Source organism: Halyomorpha halys, unplaced genomic scaffold (assembly GCF_000696795.3).
Source record: "Halyomorpha halys isolate HHAL.00 unplaced genomic scaffold, Hhal_1.1 Scaffold531.1, whole genome shotgun sequence".
Classification (NCBI taxonomy): Eukaryota; Metazoa; Arthropoda; class Insecta; order Hemiptera; family Pentatomidae; genus Halyomorpha; species Halyomorpha halys.
The window spans coordinates 1328770-1337794 of NW_027111171.1; positions in this window are offsets into that span (position 1 = coordinate 1328770).

The following is a 9025-nucleotide window of genomic DNA, read 5'->3' on the forward strand; positions in this document are numbered from 1 at the left end:
ATATTATACTAGTTAATTTAGTAGTATACTTACTCGTTTGAAAATTTGACTAGATGTTTTTCAGGCAATGGTTGGCTGATGCACCTTACCATCCAAATGTTTATTAGCATTTAGGAATAAATTCAGTTAATCTAACTTTATTATTTATAGATAATGATCCGAATTTAGTAAACGCCCGTAGAATAAACTAACCCCATAGTAAACGCTTGCTACTTTGCCAGATTGGAAGCCAGCCAGTTAGACATTTCCATAACCTGATAGCATTTGCAAGCAGCTATTAGGAGATTAGCATAAGCAATCATATCCCTCTTTAGTGATACAGTATGGATGGGAATTGACAAAGAACTGTATACCCAGGCCAATTTCGACAATGAATCATGAAATAGAAGCACTAAACATTATTCAAGCAATTTAATACTAGAAGTTTATCATCTTAAATTACATGGTGGTTATAATTTTGAAGACCAGGTAAAAAGATAAATTAAGGTACCATGAGAGTTATAATACTTTTAAATATTTTAAAGAACAAATAATCTCAAGTTTGAAATTATTTTCACATTAAAATACCATCGACTATAGAAATACAATCTTCATCAAGAATATAGCTCATCAAAAAAATTAAAGGAAAAATTCTTTCGCGGTAAACAGGAATAACTTCAGCTCCAAGGATTCGGTTTATGCCAAAACTATTTAAAACATTAAGTATAATATACTATTCTTCCTGAACAGGCCAACTCAAAAATAACAAACGATAAAAAACACATATTTTATATCAGCACCATGTTTTGTCTTCATGTATTTAAACTTTTTTTTCTTGAATAGAATAATTACTTTTATTACTCTTGGAAGGAAGATTATAATGGAGGAGGTAAGCTGCTAAGAAAAGTGAAGCTAAAAGGGTGATCATTTAGATGAACTCCGGAGGCGTGTCAGAGAAGTAGAAACCAATTACGGGCTTTCTTCTGTTTCAGTTTAGAATATAATGGCAGATATTCTTATTAAACGTAAAATAGACCTGACCTCCGGGGGCGTGGGTAACTCCCCACTTTTTGGCTTCATGTCCCTTTACCGTTGTTGAACATTTTGTAACATGTTTGTTAGCCCCCCTTTTTTCCCACTCTCAAACTAAGTATTACTGAATATGTATAATGATGAACCACCGATCGCTAACACCTTTTCCACGGATTTATTTAATTCGCACTTAAAATTTGAGTTATCTTTAATGCTGCACCTAATAGTATCAATTAAGTAGTATCAAGTAGCTTCTAGTAGTAGAAGTAACGCTGTAAAATTCAAAAAAATTATTAGAGTTAAAATCATAATACATTTTTAGCCCTAGATTTGGAGTTAAAATTTTATTTCAGTCGGAAAGTATTCGAATAAATATTTAACTGAACAAAACTTTATAGTTCTCTTAATATTGTGCAGTGTGCTCCTTTGATAAAAGCAAAGCCATAGAGACTTAAAAACTTGATTTTTCTAAATAACTTTTAGCGCTTAAAGTTCTTTGTTTAACATAGTTCGGAATAATGACTGAGAAGAAAGATTTTTCTAGTAGAAATAATTATGTATAATTATGCAACCCTATAATCACAGATGAAATAAAAATAAACAAATTATTATTAAAGAAAACACTGAAATTACTTAAATGAATCAAAACATAAGTTTTATTTTAATTATAGTTATCTTTTATTTTGTGGCTATCAATTTAGCAGACAATCAGATAATTTTCAAACATAATTCAAGAGATTATTTAATAAATAATTCAACTCGAAGTATGAAAGGCATCAGAACGTATATTCGGAACAAGTTTAGGATATTTTCCATCCCACATTCTCTCTCATTATTCCGTTCAACTACACTGACCGAATATTTAACAGAAGTTCTGTCAATTCATTCCTCTAATTCTCTTTCAGCAAGGCTCCAATGCTATCCTAGGTTGCCATTCACAAATTAATGTAACCCTACCCGTTCTATTATTCTACCATGGAATTAGACAGTAGTAGATTGATAACAATATAAGATGAAATATAATATTATATAGGTAAGAAGTTGTGTATAACATGAGATATGTTAGTAGTGTCTAAAAAAATGAAAATAAAATTATGTATTAGTATATTAGCATATTAAACTTCATTAAAAAAAATGAAACGTTGGCATGAATAAATAATTTTTGTTTATTTGCGTTTTTTTGCAGACCACACTCTCTGACCATCCTCTCCACTTTTTCAAAACTAATATTAATAATTAACCAACATATTTAAACTCCCAAATTTTATTGGAATTTTTGTGGAAGCATTTGATTCTTCAATCTTATAATGAATCAAATATTTTTAAGGACTTTAATGGATGGACCCTTTTTTTTTTTTTTTAATGACCTATTTTAGCAGTTTAAGTTATGAGGTGGTTGATGTTAAAAAAAATATAATAAAGATCGTAAGTCTAAAAAATATCTTAAACAATTTTGGCCACCAGATAGCAGTTCATTCAAAGTATTCAAAATAGCATTCAAAAGAGGAGTAAGATTTATTTTTAAAATAACACAGGTCAAAACTGAATAGACTTATAAAACCTTTCTTCTTATAATGTATACAGAATCCAATTTTTTTTCTGTATATTTTCACAACAGAAGTAGCACAACGGATACATCTAAATTCGAAATTCGAATGATAATTTGAATTTATTGGAACCGGTCCTGGCTCATCTTCAAGTTAAATACCCGATCATCCTTTCCAGTTCCCACCATTCTTATTTTAATACTGAAAATTTAAGATAAAACAGTTCGGGTTTTATCCCCTTGGCGAGATGTCCTGTTGTTTCTATAATTTTGTTTTTACTGTTCCACCTACTGTGAAAAGGTATTTTATTTTATTTTTTTTCTGTGTAGGACGGACCGAACATGGGTACTACATCACCCGGTCGCGGCGTTACGAGTAGTTTTGACTTCCCGACCAGGATTATTCCTTTTTTTGTCCTATAAAGTTGTCCTTATTTGTATACCGGTTTGGCCAGACAATTAGTCAGTAAAAATTTATACGGTGTTGGTTACATACTTCGTTTTTATTATGATATTATTTTGCATTAGCTTAATAAAATTATTTTTTTTAACCTCTTAAAGACATCATAATTAAAATGATGACAAACGATGACAAATAACAATACCGTAGAGATGGAAAACAATAAATGCTACGTAATACACTCATTTGCATTGAGAACTTGTAATATAGTGTAATAATGTATATAGTGTAATAGATGTCATGGGGTAAGAAAATGACAAACTCCAAATAATATTAAAATTTCGTGATAAATAAAGCTATTCATTGTGTTATTTAATCTAACGCCATAATTCCAACATATGCACTTATAATATTATATAGAATAAGGACAATTAATTTAAATTGAAAATTAAATAAAAATGGTACAATGTTTCAAAAATGCTCAAATAAACTATTTTTGTCAGCTTGCCATATTTTTGCTCCATGAAGACTATTGGAGAAAACAGACCAAGTCACATTTTTGTGGTTAGCAATTGAATTATTTGTGCTCAAAAAATGGATAAAAGAAAGTACTGCTATGATTTCATACAACTCAAAGTTCAAACAGGTCAAACATGCAAAAAAAAGGGTGTAAACCTGTTAACAATGGCTGCGAAAAAATATCTATTAGTTATTATAAATGGCTGTACCAATGCACAAAGGGAGAATACGGTAAAATGTCCACATATTAATGAACTCTCAACATTTAAGACTTAAAAAATTAATAATAATTATTGACTCGTAACCCACTTAAAAACAAAAACTGAATTTATTTTAGTTCAATTTCATATCTCAATATGAAATTCAACTATTCAATCAAATTTCGGATTTCCTTTTTCTTGAATTAAATGTTTTTGGATACCAGTTTTTTTTTTTTTTTTCACGAAATATTCGTCTGTACATTTCTTTTTTCTAATGGAAGCGATCTAACATACTGACCTATCCTTAAAGCACAATCAAAACAGCTAATCATCAGTCTAATATCAAATTAATTTCGGTCAGATTTCAATGTTTCTATAATATTAAGTGTTTTATATCAGAAGAAATTTGGAGAAAAAAAAAATAGTTTCGGATAATTTTTAGCCACCAAACAAATTAGTTGAGGAAAACGTTTGCAGACTTTTCAAAAATCTTAGGGATGATATAATAAACTATTATATTATAAATCATTTATCATATAAAAAATCAGATAAAAAATTAAGTTTATTATAATTGAATAACAAAATATGATTTTAAAAAAAGTATTATGCAATGGGTGAAGGTTGAAATAGAAAACCACTTTGTCAACCGTAATATGTTCGTTGACAGATGTTTCAAAACAAACTAATTACTATTTTTTTTTGTAAATAATATTAACCTGGAATTAATTTTATTTTTAATTTAATCTTCTATTTTACATTAGAAAATAAAAAATGAAAATATTGAGAAGACGAAAAACATTTTTTTTTTACATTCATATACAACTAGTAAGTCGATTAGCAGAATGGTAAATCCAAATGGGTTTAAATGTAGATGAAAATGAGGGTTATAGTGTATTTTTATCAGCACTTTTATTGAAAATAGGTCGCCCGATTTATTGTAAAATTGGAGGAAGAATAGGAATTAGTGAATGGCCTAGTATAAACTTTATCAAATTTCATCAACTACTTCCGCTTACCTATGAGACTACTTTTAACAACGTCTTAGATTCGATTCTCAAATAACGAGTCATTACCCTTGCAATATAGGTAATTAATTGTGTAATAAAATAGAATAATCCCCGGGAAAAAAATTTCAAAAAGAAGAATAAAAAGGGGGAACCAAATAAAACAGAAAAGGATACAAATAGTAAGGAAGAAACTTTACTAACCCATTTACTTGGCAGACTTTTTAATTTTTAGTTCAAAATTGCGTTCAATTGTTCATAACTTCATATCCGTTATTACTGTTACACTAGTACTTGCACATAAAAAGGAATGATTTTTGGATAGAATGAGTTCTACATTTTTTTTTAAAAATCTACCAAACGAAGGATTACTATTCGGAAGAAAGTTAATATTTTTATTTTCAAGGAACAACTTTTGACTTCAAACACTACAGATTTAAACAAATATTGTAGATAAATGAGTTTAAAGTCGAGTGAATAAAAAAAGAGCTATGAAATAAAAGGGAATGACAAATAAGGGAAGAATGGTAGCGACACCGCGGTGGTAGCGAGGTGGCTTCGAGTACCGGCGGACGAGAACGGCTTTGTAGCGGCACTTGAGGGCTCTTGCTTTGATCTGACCGCTCAGCCTCTCTGATTGTCCTCTTTGGTTCCTCGGCTCCTCCTCTCTTATAAATATACATGATCTCCTGCCAGTTGATCAACTGTACCATTACCGTCGGGTATGCGAAGGATCACGATACAGTTAATTTCAAATAAAAATTGATGATAAAAAATGTTTGGATAATGAGTGCTCTTCGGGTAAAAAGATTTTCACAATTGAGCTAGAGACTGTTCTAGACATATAAAAGGATCTGCTAAACGCTAAGAATAGTTGGGTTAAATAAAGCAAAATATTAACTTTACAGATTTTTAATATTGCCGACGACTAGAACTACACAATAAAATTCAAAAATTATTGGCTAGTCTTAGTAATGTCTGAAGACAGTTTTTCCAGTTCCTCTTAAGCTTATTTTTTCGATATCAAGTGTTAGTTAAATGACTGAGTCGATAACAATGTTCATAACTTCTGTTATATTAGATATAGGGCGCACTCATTAACCGCACCCGTATATCATTTGATGTTTAAATATATTGGGTATTGCATTTAAAATGAAAATCATTTAAAAATGAATCCAAAAAATATTACTTAATTAATTAAATGCCGAAATTAATATGTCTCGCCAGGAAACAACTTAGAAACCACTAAAAAGTAGTAATTATCAACAATTGTGGCTGGAAGAATATAATATCAAAAATAAATTTAGAGAGTGATTTGTTTTATTAATATAATGTGATCCACAGCGGAGGTGATGTTTGCCTAGTTCTCTAAAGGAAACCAACCTATTCTAACCATGGTGGGGGGTCAACTTTTTCATTTTGTGGGACTGCCACTTAATGAAAAACGTCAACGCCCCAAGCCGGATTCAAACCGGCGCCTCCCGAATATCTCAGACTGGATACACCTGTGTCTAAGCCCCTGAGCTACGGACGGCCCGAAGAAGTAATTTTTGAGATTCCACTCTGTGCTGTTATATTATTCACTCACTCCCAGTGAGTTTAATTTACCTACTGAAAGAAGCAGAAAATAATTAATAGAATCGTGAAAAATAGCCGGAATATATAGCTCAATTCATTAAAAAAAGTCGATTCCATATACCAGCAGTTAAAAAAACATTAGCTTACAATGTAGGCAACTGTACTATGTACAAATCTAACTTCATCTCGAAGTCTGAAGTCCAGACTACTTCAAAACATTCCGCTATGAACTCAATTTATTTAGTATTAATAATATTTAAATCAAATTCTTTTTCTCAAACTACTTTTTAGAAGTTAGACATTTTTTTTTTATTATTAATTCTATAAATATACCATTTTTGTTAACTTTTCCTCATTCTTTTTTATTATTATTCTTTTTTAATTTTTATTAAGATATTATAATTTATTATTATATCTTAGATATTAAATTTTGATTATTTCTTCCAATTAATTTCGTTTTATTCAATAATATAATAAATTGGTGTATTTTTGACACGATACTAAAGCTCCACATAATCAATTGTTAAAAGCAAATGTATTTTTTATAATAACCTTTTAACCTCATCAGGCCGACTTGGTAATAAACAAATATGTTAAAAAAAATATAATATAAAAAACTGTTTTCCATAAATAAAAAAAAATAAAGTGATATAATTATTATGTGAATTAAAAGGTGAAAGGTGTAAAGGAGAAATAAGGTGAAATTACCAATATTTGGTTAGGGGTAGTAAATTTTTGGTAGGGATTAAGTGGAAGAGGGGAGAGGGGTAATATCGACATTATAAAGGTCCTTTTAGGGGGTCATATCAGTTCCCGGTTCAGTTTCATGTTTCCGTTCACGTTTCATTTCAGTTCGGAAGAAGGTTTGAATTTACACGTTCTCACTGTGCCAATGGTTGTAGTCACAGACTGCAAAATTGAGTTGCTCTTTTTTCGTACCCCCCCAGTAGAAAATAGTCACAAGTACAATATAAAACAGAAGATTTACAAGTTCTAAATCATTTTTTTACCAGAAGGTACTTTAGGGTTGATAAGGGTACGTCTACTGTGTGTGGAGAGGAGCAGGCGCTAGTTACGCTTTAGCTTTATGTTGACATGGGAGGGTCCGCCTTGTTGGTGGTGAATTATAGTAGGTTCAGACCACAAAGCCCAAACCCATTCCCTTCGCGAGTACATCTACCTGGGGGACAGTTCCTTGCCCCCTCCCAGGTCGTGTTGGAGGGGCCATTTCCCTGACCAACTCACTGGGTGCAGGTATTCAGTCCATCAAAAAACATGACAAGCCTCCGACCAAGAGGGAAGGTGGAGTTCATCGTGTATAACTGTATTTCTGGCCCTCTGTAACGTTGTATCTCTCACTATTCACCAAAGTTCTGAAAGCTCAGTAGTTTTTAAAGAGTGCTTCTGTATAGGTGTCGCAGCTTGTACAGTAAGTTTGTAAGCTTGTAAGCTACAAACCTATGAAGGTGTTGTAAGCTTTGTAAATCTGCAGCTTCAGTATAAGAGATATCCGCGGTGATTTTAGTAGTCATATAGCTTATATGTCTACGGGCGGGCTATTTTGAGTCTCTCACGAACATGGTAGGAGAAGGTGAGGTGACAATCGAGTGTGACTCCCAGTATAGAGATGGAGATCCGCTGGTCGACCTATCTTGAAATGGGTAGGCAGTGGTTTCTTTCCTTTCTGGAACGACATATCTATGGCATCTATCTTAGCAGGGTCCACCTTTATCCCAATAAGCTTGAGCTCAGCGGTGATGGTGTTTGCTGCTTCTTGAGGCCCAACGGCATCGGGAAATTCCGTGCAAAAGTGTTATATGGCAATATATTGCTCATACTGGTTCATTGTAATCCTAGTATTTATGTAATAGGAGAGTGTAGACAGCTTCTCTATTTTTAGCATTGTAAAAGCGCGCGTCTGCTTTGATCCTCAAACAAGGTGAAGTTTTATAAATTTCAACGAAATCGTGATTTTTGGACATATCGTTGTATAGGTGTACGGGCTGAGGCATGGTGCACTAGTTTAAACCTACGAAATCTAAGGACTAAAATGAAACAAATAGGTCTAGCTATCCCGTCAGTTCTCAGTCTCCGTTTCTGTTTTCCTTTCCCATTGCTTACTTTTTACACATAGGAAAGCTGACAGTTTGACTGTCAAGTACGTTAAGTGTTATTATACACCCTTACATTAATCTATTCTTCATATAATAATAAATCAAACTAACTCTTAGCAATTTATCTTTTGTAATAAATATAAAAGATTTTTAATATTTTTATTACGAATTTCCAACATTCTTCATTTTCAGATCTTGAACAATAATCCTAAACTAGAAAATCGCTTTCGTTAAACTTTGTCATTAAATAAAATATACAGCTATAAATTTAATCGTGAAGAACATGAATATGCTAAAGAGTTACAATAAAAAAATAAATCCAGTTAAAGTGCAATTCGTTGTCTGAAGATAACTTCAGGTAATAAGAAAGCTATCAAATAGAGGGCTCTAATATTTTTTTTTTCTTCTAGTGTGTAAAAGAACTTACTACTTCTGAAAATTTCCAATTAACTGTTGGTATTTAAATATTTTTTTTTTTATATTTACATCATATTTTATTCATAAATATTATTATATTCTATATTTATTTTATATACTTATTCCTACTTAATAAATTAGATCTCATCTGTTATCATTTTACAAACAAGATAAATTTTGAATAAATTACGTTTGAATTAATGACACCTTATAAAAATTATGCAATATATTTTTCC